This window comes from Nelumbo nucifera, chromosome 2 (genome assembly GCF_055504915.1).
Source record: "Nelumbo nucifera cultivar China Antique chromosome 2, China Antique-T2T, whole genome shotgun sequence".
In the NCBI taxonomy this organism is placed as follows: Eukaryota; Viridiplantae; Streptophyta; class Magnoliopsida; order Proteales; family Nelumbonaceae; genus Nelumbo; species Nelumbo nucifera.
The window spans coordinates 90075738-90101806 of NC_142650.1; the positions used below are offsets into that span (position 1 = coordinate 90075738).

The 26069-nt window shown below is 40.1% G+C and overlaps 2 non-coding genes and 1 pseudogene across 2 annotated transcripts; all 3 read left to right on the forward strand.

The window, feature by feature from the left end:
- Window positions 1–4201: 4201 nt before the first annotated feature.
- On the forward strand, window positions 4202–4275 carry TRNAV-AAC (transfer RNA valine (anticodon AAC)). Its single transcript has one exon. It is a non-coding gene; the product is annotated as a tRNA-Val (tRNA).
- A 5-nt stretch (window positions 4276–4280) lies between these two features.
- On the forward strand, window positions 4281–4353 carry TRNAF-GAA (transfer RNA phenylalanine (anticodon GAA)). Its single transcript has one exon. It is a non-coding gene; the product is annotated as a tRNA-Phe (tRNA).
- Window positions 4354–14846: 10493 nt separating this feature from the next.
- Window positions 14847–15227, forward strand: LOC148802440 (putative disease resistance protein RGA1 pseudogene; annotated as a pseudogene).
- Window positions 15228–26069: the final 10842 nt, after the last annotated feature.

The following is a 26069-nucleotide window of genomic DNA, read 5'->3' on the forward strand; positions in this document are numbered from 1 at the left end:
CAATGAAGGCAGACTCTATTGAGCTCGTCAAGAAATGTAACAAATGCCAGAGACATGCCAATATTCACCACCAACCCGCTGCCGACCTCAAGTATCTTACCAGCCCGTGGCCCTTCGCGCAGTGGGGCATCGATCTACTCGGGCCATTCCCGCCAGCAACGGGTGAAAGGAAGTTCTTAGTAGTGGCTGTGGACTATTTTACCAAGTGGGTAGAAGCCGAGCCCCTCATGACGATCACAACCCGAAATGCCCAAAACTTCTTTTGGAAGAACATCGTGTGCCTTTTTGGATTACCTCGGGTATTGATTTCCGACAACGGCAAGCAGTTCGAGGACATCAAATTTCAAGACTGGTGCCGAGACATGGGGATCCAACAGAATTTTACTTCAGTCGCGCACCCTTAAGCAAACGGTCAGGCAGAAGTCACGAATAGAGCCATCCTCCGCGGATTAAAGGCACGGCTGGACCGAGCTAAAGGATTGTGGGCAGATGAACTACCCAGTGTGCTCTCTTCAGTAAGCCGGGCGATTTGAGCCTCCTGGTCGTGGACGAGTAGCTCCTGAGAATCGCTCCCCTTGCGGGTGTGGTGGAGCTCTGATTGGTGGTCCGCTGGTCGACGGCGTCACCACGGTGGATGCGCGTCTGGAGAGCCATGGCATGGATGGCAGAGTTCACCTATCGATGGAAAAGAAGATCAGAAGACAGCAGAAAAGGGCAAAACAAGAGAGAAAAAGGGAAAAAGGTCACTTACCACCATGCAATGCGCAGAGGCGAACGCAGAAAGATCCCAAGGCTCCATGTTTCCCCACTGAGCGATTTCGTTATTAGTGATTGCCTTCCGACTCCTCCGGTGAGCTACCAGATAATCATTTACCCCTTCCCAGTTTCCCACTAGGAACTGGGGGTAAGGACGGGGCTGAAGAGGGTTACAGGGGGCCGCCCCCGATTGAGGGAGCTCGTTTCCCCTAGGGTTAATCCCACTAGCCCCCTTAGGAGGGGGCATCGGAACCTCGGGCGAAGGAGAGGGTAGGACCGGCTCGGTAGACCCGAACTCAGTACTCCCCGAAGGAGGGGTTTGGTCGGGGCGTGTCCTCTTCGCATGGCGCCTCTGACTGCTCGAGAGAAGAAGGCGTGAATCGGCACTGGACATGATGGCTGCCAAAACACCACAAGGTATTAATCCGACAAGAAACAAAATACACGTGCACAATAGTCACAAGGCACTACGCGACCTAAAAGGCCGACCTACCCGGGCTCAAGCTTGCCTGCACGAGCTTCTCCTCGGTCAAGTAGTCCGAGCAAAGGAAGCCTATCGATGCCCAGGACAGCATCGTTTTCCGAGTCTCAGGGTCCATCTCGGCCCCAGGGTCCTGGATGGCGCCCCTCCAAGCAGTGGGGAAGGGCCACTCCTCGGGGTTACGGACCACAAAGTAGTCCCGCTTCCAGGCGGGAATCTTATTCAGTAGCTCGTACAAGAGCTTATAGCCGCGACGGGGAGAGAGGTAATAAAAGCGCCTCTCCGGAGGAACCCCAGGAGCAGCATTTTTTATACAAAGGATAGAGACAAAAATATCAAGGTCTAAAGGAAGGCAGTACTCGTAACACAGGGATATAGTCCCAACCATGTTTCGAATGGCACTGGGATGAAGCTGGTCAATGGTGATGCTGAAGTGATTTAATACCTCCACTATCAAGGGGTGCAGGGGGAGACGCAAGCCAGCCTCGAGTTGTTCCTGAAAGATAACTATGCCATTGGGACCATGCTCCCAGGGGAAGTTGCCAGTAGGGAGGCTGTAAACTAGGTCCCCAGGGAGGCGAAAGTAGCGGATTAGAGACCTGAGTCTCTCCGCTGCCATTAAGGAAGGGCCAAAGGTATTAGGCTCCCTCCCCCTAGAAGTAGACGCCATGCCACCAGAGGCCTCCCGAGCCTCCGGGATTTGCTCCCAGGCTCCTCCTGAGCTCGAGGGTGCATCATCATCCTGGCTATCGCCCCTGTGATAGGTATGGCATGGGTACCCAGACATGGCTGACAGCGATTGGAACACACCAGAGTAGACGGAACGGAGCAAACTGAGACTAGGTGAAGTGCGCGACCTCAGGATCCAAAGGCAGCAAGATGGCGTGAGAGAAAATAGGGCCCAAGGGGGCCCCCTATTTACAGTCTCCACCCCTTTCAAATTGACGGCCCGGATCAAAACAAGATCCAATGGTCTGCGGGCCCCCTGACTATAGTCTCCACCCCTTCATAAACTCCCCGCGCTAAGGCGGTACTCTTAGCTCGAGGAGTGGGGGCAATTGATGAAGGATGATTTGACCCAACCTATGAAATGGTGACACGTAGACACTGACTCAGCAGAAGCGATAGCTCAGCATTGTGGCCCAGTACAACCAATGGGCCCATAAAGTAGCTCGCTACATCGTAGCGTGCAAAAGGAGGAGCTCGCCACAACGCGAGCTTCGGGTTCCCCGAGCTACCTCTAAAGGGATATTCCGAGACAACTTTAGCTTGCGAGCTAAGAAAACCAGCTCGCCCGAGCTCCCAAGCAAACAAGTCATCCCGAGGACCAATTCTACTAAGGGTACTCCTGAAGTATTCCGAGCTCGCTACAAAGTAGCTCGCGAATGGGCCGTACGAGCATTCCTCAAGAAGCTTCTATCTGACAGGCCATACCGATCAGACTGCGCCACATCCCTTACTAATGGCGCAGTCCCTGTCCTTTCGACAGTCTGCACCCATGTCTCTCAGCAGGCAGAGGCGTGCCTGTCACTTTGGAGACGTGTCACTCACCCGGACGAGGAGTACGTCACAATGGCCACCTGCGCAGCCCTGGCAGGTAACGGCTGTGGCAGGGGCCCAATGGCAGTTATGCCCGATCTCACAAGAGCTTCCCTATAAAAGCCTTCAGGGCAGAAGCTTCTTCTTGAGACCTCTAATCTCTCGAGTATAGTGATAAAGCACGACCTACCCTCTTAGCTACCGACTCTTCTTTTCCTTCTTTCTTGCGTTCTAACTTAAGCATCGGAGTATTCCAACTGGGTAAAATTCCCGAGAATCCTTCCTTTCATCTTCTCAGGTGTCGTCCGTCGCCAACAAGGAGCCAGTCAGCAGCCAGTTAGGAGTGCCCGGATCGTGCCGCATCAGCTTGTACCTCAGGTCTCACCCTATCAGCTGAGACAAGCCACTCCAACCAACTTGGCGACACATCAATGTCAGCCTTGGCAGGATAAATCTCCCCAGATCTATCCAACGGCTGTGAAGATTCTAAACTAACATGAGTCTCATATGTGTCCAATTTAAGGGTATTACACAGAAACACACCATACACTGTCTAACAATTTACACTCTTACTTGATGCAAAATTTACACTTTTTTGTCCCATTGTCATAATAGTGCAGTTGCGTCTGAAAAATTGTTGCAAAGCCGAATGCGCTGATCTTCCCTATTTTTTCCTTTAAAACAAACGTAGCTTTAGTGCATAATGGCTCTAATTACAACGTTTTAAAAAATGACCTAGAAACAGAAACGTTTTGAGCACCGGTTTTCGGGTCAATGGTCCGACCGTCCGGTTCGAACGGATGGTCCGTTCTGATGTCAAAATTAAAGAAAAATATAAAAAATAAAAAAAACGGTCAAGAACCGTTGAACTACAATGTCAGTTGATAGTTACAATGTCAGTTGTAGGCAAAATAGAATCGGTTGCCTGGACAAGAACTACAATGTCAGTTGATAGTTACACATCCATCCACACAGGAAAAAAGATTCTCAATGTTCTAAAAATGGACTGACCAAACTGCCATAATAATTTAAATTAACATATAAATGTTATTTTATTGAGTTCTGACCCCAACCTGTTTGAATTTGGAATATAGTGGTACATCTGAGGATTCTACCAAGTCTGTTCAGCTGATTTGAAGCACTCTGCACTCCCCATAAACTATTCAAAGAGGTTGAAGGGGACAGCCCTTCTATGGGAGAGTATAGTTCAGCTGAAGATTCGATTTACCTGTCCATGTGGGGCTCACCTTTAAAAGACAGAAGCTGCCACTGCGCTTCACCCTTCCCAAACATTAGTTCGTGTTTGTTGAAAACTATGAAAAGCACAAATGGTTTGTGGTTAATGGTTAATGGTTGAAAACATTAGTTCGGGTTGTTTCTTGATGCAATGCTGCTTTAGTTGTTGGCTATCGGGTTCCTAATAACGGTGTCGTGGTGTAGTTGGTTATCACGTCAGTCTAACACACTGAAGGTCTCCGGTTCAAGTCCGGGCGTCGTCACTGTTGCGGGGATAGCTCAGTTGGGAGAGCGTCAGACGGAAGATCTGAAGGTCGCGTGTTCGATCCACGCTCATCGCATCATCATCTTTTATATATTCTTTTCGATCAATTTGGTTTTCGGGTCAGCAGATAGCAGAGTCTCGTCGGAAGCATCGAATCATCCTTGGTTTCCCCGGTTTCAGTTGAAGCCTCTCAAAACCATGACAAGCAAAGGGCAATGCTGCAGGGGACTGGTTGGCAAGCAAAGGAGAAGCTCATGAAGACGTCACCCTTACAAGCTTCCCATGGGAGCTAAGCTTTCTTGTTTTTCTTGATGCAGTACTGGATCGGGTCATGCCCCGCCGGTGCTAAAATTTCCCTTACGCTATTAAAAAGAACCTTGTGATTTCTAATGCAAAAGAAAGGACTTGGTCCATTTTATGAAGTCCAAATACTCCACAATGAATCCTAACAAGGTAAAAAAAATTTAATAAAAAGATAGAAATAGGGCTCCTTTACAGAAAATGATTAAAAAATAATAAAAATGAAAATATAGCAACGAAAAGTAAAAAGTGTGAATAAATAGGTAAAAAAAATATTATTAGAATAGGAAAAAGGAAATATAATAAAATAAATAAATAAATAATTTCTTTTGTGTTAGTTCATGCCTAATTAATCGTATATTTTTATTTGTATGCTTGGTGATGATGCGCATTTCGACAACTCCCTATTGGGATGGCAGTTCAGACGCCACGCTGGACAATTCGTACCTGGAAGGTGGCTCGGATGCCTAACTGAACATTTCCTACATGGAAGGGGCACTCCGGTTCTTAAGTCAGCAAATGCGGAGATTTTTAGAGAGCTAGAGAGCTATGAGAACTAAATTGTGCATACCTTCTGAGGTTGGGGGTTAAGGCCATTATATATAAGCAATGTTTGGCGCGCAGCGCGTTTGAGATCTCTAGGAAGATGTGCCTAACCGATCCAAAGTCCTCGGAGGTAGTCATGCACGTAGGCCGGTCTTTGCGCCTTATTCAGTTTCCTCTAAAACATTTGTGTGGAAGCCAACTTTTGAGAGACCTGGGAGTGATGAGATGCATGTAGAATTGGTCGGTGAGCACGTTTTGCAGGTCACCACTTGGACCTCAATCAAGTTGACAAGCCATCGAGGGAGGCTGCTCCTCACATCGAGGTCACTTCCACCAATACTGACGAAGTACCATAGGTCGGCCCTAGACGAGGTGCTGCTAGCCGCCCTGTTGGGGTGCCCGAGTTGTGGACAAGATCGCCAAATCGGCGAAGGTAGGTCGCCAGGTGGGACTCCATCATTTTGGCTAAGCCAAGTCATCGCCTAGGTGGTGCCAGGGTGTCAACCAATTGTTCTGAGATGCCATGTGTCATGATGTCAGTGGAGGGCCAAATCTGCCCTCATCAATTGCCCCCACTCCCAAGTTGAAGTCAGTTTAGCGAAGGGAGTAGCTTGTTGTTGGTCCTTTGGCACGGAGTGACTAGTTTGATGAGCTCTTAAGCATCAGCCCAACATGATTATACACATTCATATATACACATATAGATATATATTTACATGTATACATACATATTTGCATATTTGCATACATATTAACACACAAACTATATATATATATATATATAATTTCTATCTTAACTATGACATATCTAAAATTCAAGTAATTAATATTCATAAAAAAAAGATAAAAATTGAAAATTAACAAAAGTAACAAAATGATTAAAAATAAACTTAAATATTTGTTATTCAATTATGACATCATGGGTTTCTTGGAAAAGTTGGGTCGTTGATCCACCATCTAGATAAGAAAATAGCGTTGCTTTTGTATTAGTTTTAAATTAGGGAAAATTATAGTCAGAGCCGGTTGTACATTTAAAATTAGGCCACAAGTTGGTCCATAAACCAACATAATTCTGATAACCGGCTCTACATTTCAAATTATAAAAACCCTCGCCATGTCATCAGAGGCTTATGTGGTTGTTGCCAACATGGGACTCTTAATCCACGTTGGACACAACAAAAAAAGGGGTTTTAGTTTTTCTCTCTTTCTCTCTTTCTCAACGACTATGTGGTTTTTAATCTACGTTGGACAAAAAAAGGGTTTTTAGCTTTTAGTCATCTTTATCTGTTCAACAACTATGTGATTTGAAGATAAATAAAAATGGTTCTTGGTTTCGGTATTTTACATTCTATATATCACTTTCTCTCATTCTCTCATTCTCCCTCAATCTCTCTCACTCTCTTTCTTGGTCGATCTCTCCTTTTCCCTTAATTTCTATCATTCTCCTTCAGTTTCTCTCCCGCTCCCTCTCTCGTTTGTTTTTTGTTCTTATACACTTATATGGTATTAATTAGATCATATAAAAGCTATTTTCGGTGTAGGTTTTTTGTTTTGTCCAACATGGACTAAAAGTCCCATGTTGGCAATAGCCACTTAAGCTTCTGATGACATGGTAAGGTTTTTATAATTTGAAATGTAAAGCCAGTTGTCAGAGTTTTGCTGGTTTCAAGACCAACCTGCAACCTAATTTTAAATGTACAACTGACTTGACTATAATTTTCCCTTTAAATTATATATTTCCTTTACATTATATAAAATATTTTGTATTTTTCACACTTAATTTTTGTTTGTCTATGGTATCATTTGACTCAAACCACTAATCCATCATCTGAAAATAAAAATTGTTTGATTTCTAGGTTGACATTAAATATTTTATTACATTTTCATCATTGATAAAATTATATATTATGTATCAAACTTATTTTTGTTTAATATAATGAATGCACAATATTACAGATGTACCCAATATTTTATTTTTTTATAAATATATAACATTAGATATGTGCCTAAAATTTTCTCTATCTTTTTTTTTTATTATTTTTGTGATTCTTTGTATTTTTTATTATTAAAAGTTTTATTATTTGATTATGACATCATTTAATTTCTAGGTAGATTTTGAATTTGGCATTCCATTTTTATCATTAATAAAAATACTTCTTTCATTTGATAGTTATTTATTTTAATTTTTTATTATTTAATTATGGCATTATTTATTAATCCATTTGACCCCAAATGGTCGAATTGCTTGCCCACCATCGGCAGGGAAGAAAATGGTTTTGTTTTCAAAATATTTATTTTTTATACTATTAAAATTAATATTGTGGATTTAATTACAATAATTTAATGATGAGAAAAATATATCTTAAATATAGGATTTAATGAGAGAGAATATGAAAATATTTTTATTTCCAATTGGTTTTATATTTTACATTTCATTTCCATCATTAATAGAAAAATTTCTTATTTATCATACTTATTGTTGTTTAATATGTATGTTAAAAATGTTCCCAATTTTTTTAATTTCTATTTTTTTCATTTTATCTATTTTTTTAATTTTATTATTTAGTTGTGGCAACATGGATTAACCCATTTGACCCAAAATGATATAATTGCTTACCACCATCTAGATGAAAATACTATTTTTGCTAGGTAGATTTTAAAACTATAAGCTTTTATTTTATTAGAATTATTAATTTATTAAGTATAGATTTAATTAATAGAACTTAATGATGAGAAGAAACAAAAACGACTTAAATATATGATTCAATGAACATGAATGCAAGTTAATAACTTAATTGTTGGATTTAATGAGAGAGAATTGAATGAATTGAATATCTTTAAATTACCTCTTTTCAACTCATTTAATATCAAGAACCAATTACCCTATTTGCCCTCATTTTTTTATCAATAAATTTAAATATAGAGGGGTAAATTTTGTCCTTAAAAAATTACAAAAATATCCTTGAGGCCATTCGTGCTTTTCAAGATATATATATATATGGTCAAATTTCATAAAGTACCCCTATGATTTAGGATATTGACTAACTCTACCCTTACTGTTTACATATTGTCTCAAAATCAGATTCGATCAGAGATCCCTCTCTCCTTCGACTAAGGGGATTTTATAGGAGTATTCTTGTCAAATCGGGCATAACCGCCACTGGGTTTCTGTCGCAGCCATTACCTGCCAGGTGACTACCCAATTGGATGGGTGACACGTCCTGGGAGGACAGGCACACTACCATCTGTCGAGAGATGTGGGTGTAGTCTATCGAATGGGTAAGGACTGCGTCGTCAGTCAAGAGACGTAGTGCAGTCTAACGGGCACGGTCTTGTCAAATAGAAGCTTCCTGAGAGCGTCGCATTGCTTAGTCGCAAGCTATCTTGTAGCGAGCTACTCTGTCGCGCAGCTAGCTACTTCGTAGTGAGCTCCCAGGGGTACTTCGAGGTGACTCTCATCGGGATTGTCTTTGGGGCAGTCTTTCTGCCTAAGTGTTGGAGCGAGCTGGTTACCTTAGCTCGCGAGTTGGGATAGTCTTGGAGTATTCCCTTTCAGTAGCTCGGGGCCCTCGAGCTTGCGTTGTAGCGAGGTCCCTCTATAATGAGCTATGACGTAGCGAGCTGTCCTGCAGGCTCGTTACTTAGTCGCAATCAGGCTGTGGTACTGAGCTGTTGCTTGTGGAGTCAAGTCCACGTGTTATTGTCTCAAGGGGTTGGGTCAAATCATCCTCCATCAATTGCCCCCTACTCCTCGGGCTAAGAGTGCTACCTTAGCATGAGGAGTTCATGAAGTGTAACAGGTGGATTTGACCGAAGTTCAAACTTAATTGACTACTTGCATTAAATGCATGTGCCAAAGTCAGGACATTTCTCACGTTTCGAATGTCCAAAAACGCGTCGAAGCGGCTCTTAACTCTAGATGTTGTGCAGTCATCATTACCTCAATCATGGGAGACGTGTAGCGAGTCACATTTCGGTTTCAGAAGATGTGCGGTCATCTTGACTACAAACCGTCAGATTTGTCTCAATCTAGACCATTGATCTAGGGGCATAGTCGCTATAAATAAGAGGGCCCCCTGGCCTCATTTTCTTTCACGCTAACTTGCTTTTTTCGGATTCTAAGGTCGCACATCCATCTAGTCTGCCCGAGCTCTTCTTGTTCACACTGTTTCATCTTTCTGGTGAGTCTTATTCATTCTGTCAATCATGTCTGGGTATCCGCATCACGTTTATCCCCGGGACGATAACCAAGACGACGACGCCCCCTCGAGCTCAGGGAGAGCTTGGGAGCAGGCTCTAGAGGCTTGGGAGGCCTCCGGCGATGTGGCTTCTACTTCTCGGGGCAGAGAGCCTGACACCTTCGGTCCCTCCTCTATGACAATGGAGAGACTCAGATCTCTAGTCTGCTACTTTCACCTTCCCGGGGACCTTATCTACGGTCTCCCCTCTGGTAACTTTCCCTAGGATCATGGTTCCAATGACATAGTAATTTTCCAGGAATAGCTCGAGGCTGGCCTCTGCGTCTTCTCCTGCACCCCCTGATAGTGGAGGTGTTGAATCATTTTAACGTCACCATTGACTAGCTCCATCTCAACGCCATCCGTAATGTAGTTGGGACTATTTTCCTATGCTATGAGTATTGTCTCCCCCTTGATCTCGATATCTTTTCTTCCATTCTCTGCATTAAGAATGCCACTTCCGAAGCGCCTCCGAAAAGGCGTTCTTATTACTTTTCTCTCCGTTGCAACTTCAAGCTCTTGCACGACCTGCCGAACAGGGTTCCCGCCTGGAAGCGAGACTATTTTGTGGTACGTAACCCCGAGGGTTGGCCCTTCCCGACTTCTTGGAGGGGTGCCATCCAGGACCCCAGGGTTGAGTTGGACCCTGAAACTTGGAAAACGCTGCTGTCCTGGGCAGCTGTAGGCCTTCTCTGTTCAGATTACTTGACCGAGGAGAAGCTCGCGCAGGCTGGGCTGAGTCCGGGTAGGTTCCCTTTTAGGCCGCGTCGTGCCTTGTAAAAATATATTATGTGTGTATACATATATTTTCTCTTTTACTGGACTAATACCTTTTGGTTTTTTGGCAGCCATCATGTCTAGTGTTGATGCGCGCAGCCTTCTCTCCAGCAACCAGAAGCGTAGCAGCTGAGAGTGGTGAAGGTAACGTTGAGGTTGAATGGGAACGACATGAGAGAATTCAAGGGCAACATGAAGTGGAAAATTAAAAGGAAGAAGAAGACTTATATGAAGCTCTCGATAAGATGATGAGGACTGATAGATCGATTCCCATAGACACCTTTGAATTGCAGTCTGATTGTGGTCCGTCTGATCCCTGGTTCTAAAACCCTAACTCAACATATGCCTCGTTTGATATGGGCAGTGGCAAAGGGAATGATGTTGTAGCAGCTGTTCAGAGTGGTGAAGCTGGGGTTGAGGTTGAATGGGAAGGACATGAGAGAATTCAAGGGCAACGTGAAGCAGAAAATAAAAAGGAAGAAGAAGACTAATATGAATCTCTCGATAAGATGATGAGTGATGATTATAAGAGATACTCGGATCCCTTAGAATCCCTTGAATTGCAGTTTGATTGTGGTTTGTCTAAACCCAGGTTCTCAAAGCTTAACTCAGTATATGCTTCGTTTGACATGGGCAACATGATTAAACCGGCTCTAGCAATGCCTAGGTATAATCTTCCTTCAATGGGCAACATGTTTGAACCAGTACTTCCAGTGATGCCTTTGCAGAGATTTCCTCCAACAAACACCTTACCGAATGTGGAGTTTACATCAGAATTTGGGATTCCAATGCAGAATGTGGATGAATCTTATACTCCTAACACAAAGAAACAGAGAATCCTTTGAGACAGGGGGATACATGCATGCAGGAGTGGTGCTATTTTTTATATGTATTCGAAACTTTAATTTATTGTGCTCTGCTATTATTTTTTGGGAGAATGATCAATCAGCCCAGATCAGAATTTTATAACCCCAAAGTACAGGGGGAATGCATCCTGACCATGAATTGATGCCAAATTCACGGGCAGTATGTGATTTATAGGGGGAGAGGGCTAGTAGTAGGGGGGCTGGAATTCAGAATTCTGTATAGTGTGTATCGGTACTTGTCCGTTATTTTTTTCATCTGATGGTAATTATCTAATTGCATCTTCTTTTTGTTTTTTCCAACGGTTATCAAAAACTGTTGTCAATACCACACCCAAAATAACCTCCCCAGAGGAATGCTTAGTAGTCTTCTCTTGGCATATATAGACCCTAATGAGATGGATAATATAAGGATTTATTGTTCGTATGACTATCTTTTGTTCCGTAACCAATCACAAGTAACACATATATAAGCTTTTCATACACACTTGGTGCCTTATTTATGTTTTCAGAGAGTTAATTTAAAACAATGTGCACATTTGGGGTATCCCATTCCCCAAACCCATAACCCCAGGTGGCATTCTATTCCAAATCTCTGCTACAACCAGCGGGTCCATTAACACCCTTAACTTTGTCCATGGACTGGACGGGGTCCAATGCAAAACCGGTCCATTAACACTCTTAACCCTGTCCATGGCTAGGCAATTGCGAATTTTGTAGGCACAAACCAATATGATGGGTCATGTAATCAATCATCAGCGAACATGTCGGTGTTTCATTTGCATGTGGATTTCACATGGGTTCAGACTATATATAGGTTCACAGTGCAAACCTAAGCCCAAAGCCCGACTTATTATAAACAAGTATACTAGCCGTGATTGGTTATGTAAATCCAATATTATATGAGTCTGTATAGGCAGTATGTCCCTAGACGAGTCAATTGGCATCATTTCAAGAACATCGAAAAGTATGCTCATTGTGTTACTTATGGAAGTGGGCTTCCCATGCATCTCTACTTCCCTAACCCTATTAAAAGGCCAAATGATAAAATTGATTATCCAAATCCATGCAGGTTTATCCAATATAATACGTATTCATGCAAGGATTTATTAGTTTCCAAGGGAAAAAATTTATAGGGGTGTTAAATTTCTAAGGATTAATTTTTCTACTGTTAAAAATTTTTGGTTTATTCGATTCGGTTTTTAACCGAATAAACTAAATGCTCACCCCTAATTCTAGGTCTAGTTTGGATGTTAAAACTTACATCCAATTGATATTTGGATTGGATGTAGATTTATATATGTATAAATTTAGAATAAATTCATTGACCAACCTAAGCCCAATCCGAATGCATCAAATTACAGTATGGGATGGGCTTGTATTGGAAAAATTGGGCTCGACCTTGGGCTCGGGCCTTAAGCCCAAGTTTTAGGGATGGGCCTGGGTGGACCATAAACCCGGCCCAACCCGCCCGACTTGCACCCCTACCATTTTATGCATAAAATGCTAAATATTAAGTTGGTTTGGTCAGTCTCAGTCCTCTTTATGCACAGTACTCTCTTTACCTGGCCCCATTCATCCAGATCCAGCTATTTCGCAGAGATGTATAGAAAAATGAAAATTTATAAAAGAAAAATAAACACAACAATCTAATGCCTCCCGTTGTGTAGTTCCATCAATATATACAACGATAAAGAATAAAATAAAGACTAACATTTTCTTTTCAATTCCATTGAAACCATAATTATGGAAATTTCTTCATTAATGCTTTCTTTCATCTTCTTGACCAGAACATTCAGCAAAATAAAAAGAAATGGAAGATTAAGAACTTTTGAAATTTTCAAATAGATTCATCTTCAAGGTTTGAAGAGAGTCACCTAGAAGTAAACCCATTTCTCATTTGTTGTTTCGGCACTATACAAGGGAAAAATTAATGGACCTCAAATGAAAAACATCCTTTATTTTATTTTATTTTTTCAAGTTTCAAGGCAATGCAAACTGACCAGAAGGTTGAACACTAAATGCCTAAAAGGTCACGGACCAAAACAACCATAAACATAGAATAAACCATTTCCTTTATATGTGTCTTAACAAGTTTTGGAACAATCAAATCCAATCTCAATCTTATTATATTAACTGGGACATAATATCAAATCCAGTATTAATCGAATTATTTTATGGACATGAAATGTAGACCAGACCAGAAAATCTTTAGCTGTTGGAGGCCAATCGCTTAGGCTGTTGAGATAGTTTTTGGAAATGCCACATTATCATGAGAACCGGTAAATTAGTAATTACATATTAATTTATTTTTATTAAAAATCAAAGCATGGACGTGAATATATATATATATATATATATATACATAATAAATTCAATATGTATATTTGTTAACTTGTTATATAAAAGTTGAAAGGTAATTAAATTTTTAATTTTGTTGGATTTTAAAACATTAAAGAAAAATTGGATTAAATCCAAATATGATCCTAGTCCGTTAGGATCAATGTTTTAAAATATTTAATCTTATGCTTTTTAATTCCTTTTCTTTTAATTTTTTTTGTTTATAAAAATACTAAAAATTGCAATTTGAGGCCAAAAGGGTTCTTTTTGTGAAAATAGCGGACCAAGGTGCCTGGTGTGCATAGATCTTGAAAAGTTACCCAAAATTAAAAAATAAAACACCATCCTAATTAGACATCGGAGTAAAAAGTTATGGCTTTTAAGTTTTGCATGCATTGAGTGTGCAACCCATGACCTGGTCACCAAGTTGAATGGGTCAACGGTTGAACCGGTTGGTCAAACAATTCTTGACCAAGTCAACGGTTTTTGATCATTTGGCGGGTCTTGACTGAACAGGACCCAAAATCCTAGTCGGGTAACGGTTTGAATGGTTCGACTGACCATGTCAATGGCGGGTTAAAAACACAGGTTAGGGTTCAAATTCGAATCTGAAGTCTTTAAATCAAAATGGATTTCGGGTCAGATTCGATCCAAATTTTCAGTTTGGTTCGGTCTATAATAAAAATGGTTTGGTTCAGTATCGGTTTGGATTATTATATTTATAAACCAAACCTAATTATAAATCGTATTAATATATATTAAAAATATTAAAAATAAAAGTATTTATTTTTATTTTTAACTTTTAATATTGAATTTTCCCTTTGTTCTCATCGATACCCTAACTTTCTTCCTCAACAGAACACTTAAGCCAACTCTCCTAGTATACATTGTCGAAGCTACTCTACCGACCAGCAAGATTATATAAAGGATATGTACCCTTCTGCAACTCAGTCTCAACCATTTGTATGAGCATTTTTTCCGATTCAATTTTAGCAACCTAAATGAGTAAATTAACAAATAACAAAAACAATCACTAAACTAGATTAATTCCCACACAACTACATTAATGAAGTTGAAACAAATCAAACATAACCTAAAATAAACACTTATCACATTTCCATGTGGATCTCTTTCAAGCAATAATCGCTCTGGATCTGGGAGCTTCTTTTTCCATTGTCCATCTTCATCTACAACATCATGAGCTAAGATTTCATTCAGCTCTGCAATAAGTTGTTGTACCCGGTAAGAGGCACAGAATGCATCAGTTGAAAGGGGTCACGATGAATGCATTAGGAGATACTAGAGAATAATATTAATTCATTAATAGACACAAGACCAAAATGTAGCACTTCATCTTGAACTTCAAAACAGATTAAGGGGGAAGAAATTTTTCCTTGTGCTTGATGATGTATGGAATGAAAATTACAATTATGGAAGGCTCCGTTTGATGTTTCTGAAGAGGGAAGATTTTAATAACCACTCGGAGTCAAAGAGTCGCATCAATTATGGGTGTGAAGGAACCCCTTTACCTGGAAGTGTTGAAGGACAGAGATTGTTGGTCCTTGTTCAAGAAATGCGCTCTTATTGATGAGAATTCTGCTATACCTCCACACTTGAAAGCAATTGGAAAGAAAATTGTGAAAAAGTGCAATGGGTTGCCATTTGCTGTAGAGACACTTGGAAATCTGCTCCGAGGTGAGATTGATGAGAATAAGTGGGAATGTGCCTTGAAAAGTGAGATGTGGGAATTGCAAGACCCCAACATCTTGCCAGCTCTGAGCTTGAGTTACCACTATCTGTCCCCTCATCTTAAGCAATGCTTGTTATATTGCTCTCTGTTTCCTAAAGGTTATGAATTTGATAAAGTAGAGCTAGTCCTCTTCTAGATGGCTGAAGGATTTGTTATTCCAACTAGAGAAGTTGAAATGATTGAATTTATTGGTAACCAGTACTTTGCTGAACTAAGGCACAGGTGTTTCTTTCAGGAAGGAATATCTCCATGGCCATCTAAGAGGGATTTCCGGATGCATGACTTAATCCATGATTTATCACAATTTGTTTCAAGAGGAATGTGTTTCAGAATGGAGGGTGTGAACTCCTGCAATCTCATGAACAAGGTTCGTCACATGTCACTGGTTATTGAAGACCTGGAATCCATAAATATTAATGAATTCGATAAATGTTTGCAGTTATCCACATTTATTCTAATAGACTATTTTCTGAAGGATATAGATGATAAGTTCCATGGAAACATCCCTCCAGCTGACTTCTTTGGAGTATTCAAATTCTTACGTGTGTTAGACCTGAATAGTACTCGAATAGAGACTTTGCCAGATATCAGCCATTTGAAACATTTCCGATACATTAACCTCAGTTGCAGTGATATTAGAGAGCTACCTGAGCCGTTGTGTTATCTCTTCAATTTGCAGACATTGATATTAGATGACTGCTTGTGCCTTAGTGGTTTGCCTAAGAGCATAGGGAACCTAATCAACCTCCAGCACTTACGAATGGCAGAAATTGGTGATTCCAAATTTGAGTACACCCCAAGAGGAATTGGGAGACTGCATTTGCTTAGGACATTATCTTGTGTTCTTGTAATGAACCAGCAGAATGAATACAATGGTTTTAAGATAGAAGATCTGAAGGATTTGGAGCTCCTAGAGGGGACGCTTCGATCGGATTCTGAATCTTGAGAATGTGGGCAATGCTGAGGAAGCTAGGGGAGCCCACTAGAAGGATAAGAGAAGGCTTGATCACTTAAAACTGACATAGAGCAAAGGATTCCCAGGAGATGAGGAAGTGCTAGATAAATTACAGCCCCACACAAAGCTTAAGGGCCTATTTATCACAGGCTATGGTGGTTCTAAATTAACAAATTGGATGACGATGAAAGACCTGTTAAGCTATACACGGCTTGTCACCGTGGTACTCTCTAAGTGCAGCAAGATTGAGCACTTGCCACCTTTTGGGAATCTACTCCTGCTAAAATCTCTAACACTAAGGGAGTTGGATGGTTTGGAGGAATGGTGGGGACAGGAAGATGAGTTCCCTTGCCTACGAGATAAGAATGTAGAAGAGAGAAAAGTAAAAAATAAAAGAATTCTTTGTATTGCTTGACCTGTCGACCAGGCTGAGATGGGTACAGTATATATACGTAAAGAACAAGAATAGTAAAAGAATCTAAGAATAGAATAGGCAGTTGCCTATGTACAAAGATTGCTAATTAATTGTCTTTCTAATTTAGTGGTTGCCAAATCTATAAGAGATCCTTCATTAGTAACTGCTATTCTTGGAGGAGATCTTTCATTGGCAGCTGTTAAAGATCCTTTATAGGTAGCCGCTAAGCTGGACTGAGAGCCTCCATTGGTAATTGCTAGACTTGTGAAGCTACCTTCTGGAGCGCTTTCCTTAATACACCCCCTCAAGCGAATCTGGGATGAAAGCACATGAAGCTTGGACCGGAGAAAATCAAATTGAGTCAGAGCAAGAGGTTTGGTAAAGATGTCGGTCAGCTGATCATTAGTAGAAACAAATCGGACATCCAGATTTTTATGGAAATATGATCATGCAAAAAATGAAAGTCCACTTTGATGTGCTTGGTATGAGCATGAAACACCAGATGCGCTGCCATATATGTGGTTTCAATATTATCACAGTAAAGAATAGGAGGAACAGACGAACGAATACCCAAATCCTGTAGTAGAGACTGAAGCCACAGTAATTTGGTGGTGGTGTTAGCTAATGAGCGAAATTCGGCTTCAGTGCTAGAACGGGCAAGGGTGGGCTATTTCTTTGCACTCTAGGAGATTAAATGAGACCCAATAAAAATACCATAGCCGCTAGTAGACCAGCGGTCATCAGGGCAACCAACCCAATCAGCATTTGAAAATGCAACTAAATACTTAGGAGAATTAGATGCAAAATATAGCCCATACTCAATTGTGCCTTTGAGATAACGCAAAATGCGTTTCACTGTTGTCCAATGATCATTAGTCGGGTTCTGAAGGAATTGGCAAGCCTTATTCACCGCAAATGCCACATCTGGTCGTGTGAGTGTAACATACTGTAGGGCCCCAACAATGTTGCGATACTGAGTAGGATCAGGAAGTGGGACGCCCTGAAATTTAGACAATTTGGACGTCGGAGCCATAGGTGTGGTCAAGGGTTTAGAGGTTGCCAAATTAGTTTTCTGTAGATGGTCCAAAATGTAACGCTTCTGAGAAAGAAACAACCCAGTCTTGTCTCGATGAGCTTTTACTCCAAGAAAATAGTGTAGAGATTCAAGGTCCTTAAGAGAGAAACTCCGAGACAAACCCAAAATGAATTTAGAAACATGAGTAGCAGAAGAACCAGTAACAATAATATCATCAACATAAACCAAAATATATAGAGAAATATTATTTTTGGTGTAAATGAAGAGAGAGGGATCACAATGAGAGCTTTTGAAGCCAAGATCATGAAGTCTGCTACTGAGTTGAGAGAACCAAGCCCGAGGGGCTTGACAAAGACCATAGAGAGCTTTTCTAAGCTTGCAGACATAATCTGGATGTGTCTGATCCTCGAAACCCCATGGCTGTTTCATATAAATATTTTCTTGAATAAATCCATTCAAGAAGGCATTGTTAACATTATCTACTTAATGTCCCATCCTTGTGAGGTGGCCAAAGATAAAACCATACGGACAGTAACAATAGGGCTGAAAGTATCAATGAAGTCGATAGTAGGAACTTGAGAGAAACCCTGAGCTACTAGTCTGGCTTTGTATCTTTCAACAGAACCATAAGATTTTCTCTTAATTTTGTAAACCCACTTAGAGCCAACAACATTAATAGATGAATCATAAGGGACAAACTGCCACGTACCATTCTGTATGAGAGCATGAAATTCAGATGCCATAGTGGTGCACCAGTGAGCAGACTTGGATGCTTAAGAGTAGGAAGTTGGTTCTACATCACTCTAACTACCATCTACAAGTAGTCCTTCAGGTAAAGGATACCTTGTGGCAGTCTACACATGGTGAGAACTCATGGAACGAGTAGTCATAGAGTGTGTCCGTACAGCTGGAGCAGGAACAACAGGTGTGGCATCCAAAATCTCTTGAACTAGTCGTGTTTTCTGACGTGATTGATCTATTTGATTATCAACATGAGTTAAAGATTCGTTAGTATCGGTTGAAGACGATCTTGTAGTTATACCTAGTTCAAGAGACAGAGAGTCATGAGAAGCGATATCATTCTGCTGTGCACCAATGACTGATAGAACATGTAGTAGGGTAACTGGTGCCAAATTCAGAGGTTCAGAAAGATTCCTCTCTTGATAGATTCCCGGAAATTGTTTCTCATAAAAAACCACATGTCTTGCAATAATTTCTTGTGAAGTGACCGGATTATAGCACTTGAACCCTTTATGAGAAGAATTATATCCAATAAAAATGCATTTAATAGATCTATAGTCCATCTTGTGCTTGTTATATGGCCGAATAAAAGGATAGCAAAGACAACTAAAACTTCATAATATAGAATAATCAGGTTTTTAACCAAACAACTTTTCATAAGGAGAGAGATTACCAAGTGTTGGAGTAAGCAACTGGTTAATGAGAAACACTGCAGTTTCTACTACTTTAACCCATAAGGATTTGGGGAGAGAGGAAGACACCAGTAAAGAGAGTGGACTCAATAATATACCGATGTTTCCGTTTAGCATTTCCATTCTACTCTTGAGTATGAGGACAGCTCACCCTATGTGAAATTCCTTCACTATCCAAGAAAGGGCATAATTTTTAAAACTCACATCCACAATCACTTTGGAGCATCTTAATTTTAGTGAAAAATAGATTTTTAGTATGTTTCTATGTTTCTTAAATTTAACAAAAGAATAAAAAACCTATGATTTCCTTTCAAAAGGATAAATCAAAGAAAACTTTGAATATGCATCCATAAACAAAACATAGTACTTATAGCCTTTTGTAGAAAAAACTGGGGTGGGTAAGCCTCATAAACAAAATGATCATTCACATGTCCTGAATAAGGTAAACCAAATTTATAAATTACTAATTTAACTGCTTTCAAAGATGCATGTCCTAAACGATGATGCCAATCCTGGAAAGAGGATCTTTCTCCAACAAGTGCTTCGGTTGAATTTTCTATGTCATCATTAGCTCTTGGGAACTAATAAAGTCCATCTCTACTGGGTCCTTTGAGTAAAGTTCTCCCCATATGATCCTTCAATAAAAAGAAATCCAGGTGAAATAGAAATACTAAATTATTATCTCTTGTAAATTTGCTAACAAAGATCAAATTCCTTGTCAGGGCAGGGACATGATAAATATTTTTCAGAGTAAATTGATAATGATCATAATTTAATGAAGAAGAGCCAATACTCTTAACTGTCAAACCTTCACCATTACCAACTTTTACTTGGTTTGTACTAAAAAATTCAGACTTATTCTGTAAGTTATTAGCATCTGGAGTCATGTGATGAGTTGCTCCACTATCAGGGTACCAAGCAGGGTCGAAATTAGTTGTTGAGCTATTATAGGAAGACATACCACTATGAAACGCAGCCGTAGGATTTGGAGAATTATTGTTATGTTCTCCATGGTACAAGAGGTTGTACCGTTTGTACGACTTGAGTGCACCATGGCCAGGTTTGTTACATACCTGGCAGCCATTTATATTACCTCTACCCCGACCTTGTCCTCATCCAGATTGATTACCACGCACCCTGCCTCTGTTGCGGCCATATTTCCCTTTGTCATTCTGAAACATAGAATTATTATTGCTATTCTTGCCATTATTATTGTTATTTGTATCTATATTGGCATTGGGAGCTTTACTGGAAACATTATGATGAATAAGCCAAGATTCATGGCTAAGCAGTAAACCAAGAACATCATTGATGCAAATGATAAGAGATTAGTGATAGCAATGACAAGAGATTCATATTCTCTTCCTAGTCCAGATAAAACGTAAAGAACAAGGTCTTCCTTAGATACTGGTTCAGAAATAGCAGACAGATTGTCTATAATAGTTTTTGGTTTCTGAACATACTCACTTATGGACAGATTGCCTTTCTTAAGATTTTGTAGCTACCGCCTTAGTTATAGCACCCTGGATCGTGAGTGAGAAGAGAATGATCTCTCTCGGGCACTCCATACTTCGACTGTAGTAGACAGTCCAACAACTTGGGCTAATACACCCTCTGTCAGAGATGCAACAAGCCAACTTAAAACAATTTGGTCCAATTGTACCCATGATGAATAGTTTGGGTTAAGAATTTTCTTACTACCATCATTGGGATCTAGAATTTCCTCTGGTGGTGCCTTGGCCGAACCATCAATCAGGCCCATCAGTTTGTAGGCTCTGAGAATTTGGCAAAAGTTGAACCCTTTATAGAAGAAAATTTTCTCCATTCAGCTTGATGGTGAGATATGTAGAAATGTTGGGAATGGAGTTCATGGCTACTGTAGTAGTCATGTTCTGAAGATCAAAGGAGTTGGAGCTCATGGCTTCAAATGAATCAGCATTGTGAGATGCCACAGGCAGATCTGATACCAAATAAGAATGTAGAAGAGAGAAAAGTAAAAAGATAAAAGAATTCTTTGTATTGCTTGACCTTTCGACGAGGCTGAGATGGGTACAGTATATATACACAAAGAACAAGAATAATAAAAGAAACTAAGAATAGAAGAGGCAGTTGCCTATGTACAAAAAATTCTAATTAATTGTCTTTCTAATTTAGTGGTTGCCAAATATGTATGAGAGCCTTCATTAGTAACTACTGTTCTTGGAGGAGATCTTTCATTGGCAACTGCTAAAGATCCTTTATTGGTAGTTGCTAAGCTGGATTGAGAGCCTCCATTGCTAAGCTGGATCTGAGATGGGTACAGATCTTTCATATGCTGATTGCTTTTCCCAGGCTTCAATTAGTGTGGGACCTTAAACTATTGTCCAAGGAAAATGTATCAAAGCCAGCCCGTCAAGGTACTTCTTCAATGGCGCCCTGTCATATTTCTGGTTTTCAAGATTCAATATCATTAGGCCCAGCAACTCTACAGGGCCTGGAACAAACACTTTGTAAACTGAATGCCAACCTTGGCTTTCTTAGGCTGATGGCGACAGTGTTGCCAATAAGTGGAAGAATTTTCAATTTGGAAATAACTTGTTGTTGTTGTCTCACAACCTTTCCTGAGGGACTATTGCACAATCTTGGTCTTTTGGAAGTTTTGATAATCAAAGGTGGGAATCCATGTAACTTGGTCTTTTAGAAGAAGAAGAAGAGGAAGAAGAAGAAGAAAGAAGATTTTGATGATTTCAATTTCATGCTAGAGGGGTGGGGAGGGTATGTGTACCCCTGGATCTCGTCCATGGCTGAAGCTTACCCGTGGTTAGAGGAGTTGAGTTTGAAGCGCATGGTGGTGACTGATGAGGTGTTGGAACTGATCTCGTGTTTGTTTAAGAATTTTAGTGTTTTGGTTCTCTCGTCTTGTAAGGGTTTCGCTATTGATGGACTCATTGCCATTGCTACCAATTGCAAGTTGTTTTTCGTTCACTACTCAGTTCTATTGCTTTGTGTTGTTGGGCAGCAGCTTCAAGGAGGTCGTCGTTGATAGTTGTTGAAACTCTATTTGCTGCTACCATGAAGTAGATGAACACCTTTTGGTTGCTTCGACTCAATTGACTTGATGGAAGAAAGTGGAGACAGTGGGGGGAGATCGGGGGAAGTATTTCATGACGTTCCCTTCTAGGCTTCTTTTGCGAGAGGAAGGGGAAGCAGGGGCAATTCTGACATTTTAAAATATTTTATTAACTCTATCAATTAATTAGGGGCAATTTCATAATTTTATTGGTTTTCCGTCTGAATGAATGACGGAAGGGAGGTTTTTGTCCAGATCTTTAAAAATTTAGGGGAGGTTTTTGCTAAAGTAAAACTATAGGGGAGGTTTTTATGATTGTCAGAAACTTCAGGTAAGGTTTTTATATTTTACCCTTTTATTTTTGGTAAGTGTTTGTTAGGACCCAACATTATTGGGTATTGAACCTTTTTATTATGCAGAATGTAGGTTATGTTTGTTTGGAAAGCAAAATCTGAATTGGATAGGTTCAATCTTGCATCCGTTTGTTCGTGATTATGATTTGTACTATTATCTGATACAAAATTAGTACTTTTTCTCATTTGCATTCCTTGGTGGTGCAAATTTTATATCTCAAAAACAAATGAAAAATTTGTAACACCTATCACAATTCAGTATTTTCAACCCAATGTTGACTCAGATTGTCAAACCTCTAAACCATCACTTGGTCTTGTTTGTGGGCTTGGCTTTGCTAAAAGCCTTGATTTCACCAAAAATTGTTAACTTTGTCAAAATCCATTTGACTTGAGCAGTTGAGCCGTTGACCTGTTCAACCCGGTCACCGGATCATAGGTACATAGGGATGGCAATTTCTCCATCCCTGAAGGGGACCCAACTTCCAGACCCCATTGGATCGGGGATGGAGATTGCTTTGGTGGGTGGGGAAGGGGACGGGGATTAATAGGAATCCCCGATTGGGGTCGGGGATGGGGATTGAGGTCCCCGCCCTACCACGACCCCAATTATATATATTAAATGTTATTTTTTTAAATATATTATTATATTATATATATATATATATCAAAACATATTTAAAACATTATTTATAATTTAATAATTTTATTTATTTTAAGTAAATTTATTTTTCAAAAAATACTGTTATCTAAAAAAATTTTGGAAATTTGGGTCCCCGTGGGGAACCCATCCCTGCTGAGGATTGGGGATGCAGGACAAATTTTATCCCAGCGGGGATTGAGGATAGGGATGGGGTATAATTTCAGAATTGGGGTTGGGGACAAGGAATTTGATCCCCACCCCAAACCCACCCTGAACCCACTCTCTTGCCATTCCTACATGTATATTAAATCAATATGAAAACTTTTGAGTTCCATAACTTTACAATTGGTTGTCTAATTGGGGTGATATTTATGTTGATTTTGGGAAAGTGTTGGAGATTTATGTACTGCAAAAGAAGCCATAGGTGCCTTGTTTCGGTCAAAAAAAAACAAACCCATTTTTGGCATCAAATTCCAATTTTTAACATTTTTCATAAATTAAAATTAAAAACTGAATTTGAGTGCGCTAATAACTCATGCATGAATAATTGAATAGGGGTTAACTTTGACTGTTGAGGCCCAACAGTATAGGCGGTTGAGACAGTTACTGAGTTGGACACGTTCTGGATAGTTCACGTATGCAGTCCATGCTTTGTTTTTTAGTCAAAATGAATTAAAATGTAATTATTAAGTTACCCATTCTGATGCTAACGTGGCATCTACAGAAATTCTCTCGAGGGCATAGACTGTTGACCCCCAGCATCTAAAGTTTTTCCCATGAATTGTGCTATGTTTTGGCAGTCGAGATGAGAGAGACACAGTCGGCTGAATTACCTATCACGGTTGAACACGCCTGTGCTCACTGGGACCCAGCTATACAACCGTCATAAAATTTAGTTGTCCGTAGGACACCCAAACACTAAACAATAGGTTGGGTAGTCTTGGGTTAATTTATGAACTCTTAGTTAATTAACGACTTGTATATATATTATATATTTGGATTACAATTAGGGTTTTATTCTATAGATCGATCAGACAAGAGTTTGTGATAAACTCACAATATCTTCTTCGATCTCCTCATTATCTTCTTCTTCTCCTTCTTCTTCTTGTATCTCTATCTTCTTGTTGACCTTTAAATCTTTATTAGCGGATATATATAACAATGGAAAGAATAACATGGGTAAACGACGAAGTGAGGGAGCTTCCAGTGGGCTTCAGGTTTGCACCCACCAATGAAGAGTTAATAACTGGCTACTTGGCTGAGAAGATCAGAGATCCAACGCTAAGAATTCATAAAATAACTGAAGTCGATATCTATCAATTCGATCCTGAGGAGTTGATAGGTACGGTACGTACGTAGCTTAATTTCTTTATAACAATTTCTTTGTTTTCTTTGTTACGTTAGTTCTTTCTTCAATATTCTACCATTTTTCTTCTTTTCGTTGTTCTTCTGCATATATATGGGTCATCTCTAATTTTAAAAAATCTTCATGCATGTGGGCATGGCGTTAAAGTAGGCAAAAAGAAAAAGAAAATCAAGGTTGAACCAGCCTTGGGTTGGATGTGGTTCGTTCTATGCATGCATATCTTTCTTTATTGCAACATTGATGATAAGTTTAACTTTGAATGATTTTTCCAAGTCATATGATGATAACATTTTTGCCACCTGTATATTTTGCAGCAAAATACATATACACAGGAGAAGATGATGAGGACTGATAGATCGGTTCCCATAGACTCCTTTGAATTGCAGTCTGATTGTGGTCTGTCTGACCCCTGGTTCTCAAATACTAACTCAACATATGCCTCGTTTGATATGGGTAGTGGCAAAGGGAACGATGCTTCTGCAGCTGTAGCAGCTGTTCAGAGTGGTGAAGCTGGGGTTGAGGTTGAATGGGAAGGACAGGAGAGAATTCAAGGGAAACATGAAGTAGAAAATGAAAAGGAAGAAGAAGACTTATATGAATCTCTCGATAAGATGATGAGTGATGATTATAAGAGATACTCGGATCCCTTAGAATCCCTTGAATTGCAGTCTAATTGTGGTCCGTCTGAAACCAGGTTCTCAAACCTTAACTCAGTATATGCTTCGTTTGACATGGACAACATGATTAAACCATCTCCAGGGCAACATGTTTGAAACAGTACTTCCAGTGATGCCTTTGCAGAGATTTCCTCCAACAAACACCTTACAGAATGTGGAGTTTACATCAGAATTTGGAATTCCAATGCAGAATGTGGATGAATCTTATACTCCTAACACAAAGAAACAGAGAATCCTTTGAGACATGGGGATACATGCATGCAGGAGTGTATTGTATGGGCCTTGTCATTGATTTTTTCAGACCGTAATTAGGGAAGGTTGGGAATCTTTGCAGGCCTATAGAAAGTTTGGTGCTATTTTTTATATGTATTCGAAACTTTAGTTTATTGTGGTCTGCTATTATTTTTTGGGAGAATGATCAATCAGCCCAGATCAGAATTTTATAGCCCCAAAGTACAGGGGGAATGCATCCTAACCGTGAATTGATGCCAAATTCACGGGCTGGATGTGGTTTATAGGGGGGAGAGGGCTAGTAGTAGGGGGGGCTGGAATTCAGAATTCTGTATATTGTGTATTGGTACTTGTCCGTTATTTTTTTCATCTGATGGTAATTATGTAATTGCATCTTCTTTTTGTTTTTTTTTTCCAACGGTTATCAAAAACCGTTGTCAATACCACACCCAAAATTCTCTTGGCATATATAGACCCTAATGAGATGGCTAGCTTAAGGATTTGTTGTTCGTATGACTAACTTTTGTTCCGTAACCAATCACAAGTAACACATATATAAGCTTTTCATACACTCTCGGTGCCTTATTTATTTTTTGAGAGAGTTAATTTAACACAATGTGCACATTGGGGGTATCCCATTCCCTAAACCCATAACCCCCAACCCAGATGCAAGTGGCATTCTATTCCAAATCTCTGCTACAACCAGAGGGATATCTTATCAACTTATTACAAAGCAATAAGCTACTCAATTTAGACATTTCAGTTGTTATGAAACAAACCTTGAGAAGAATGCTTAGCAGTCTTACCTTAATTCCATAAGCAA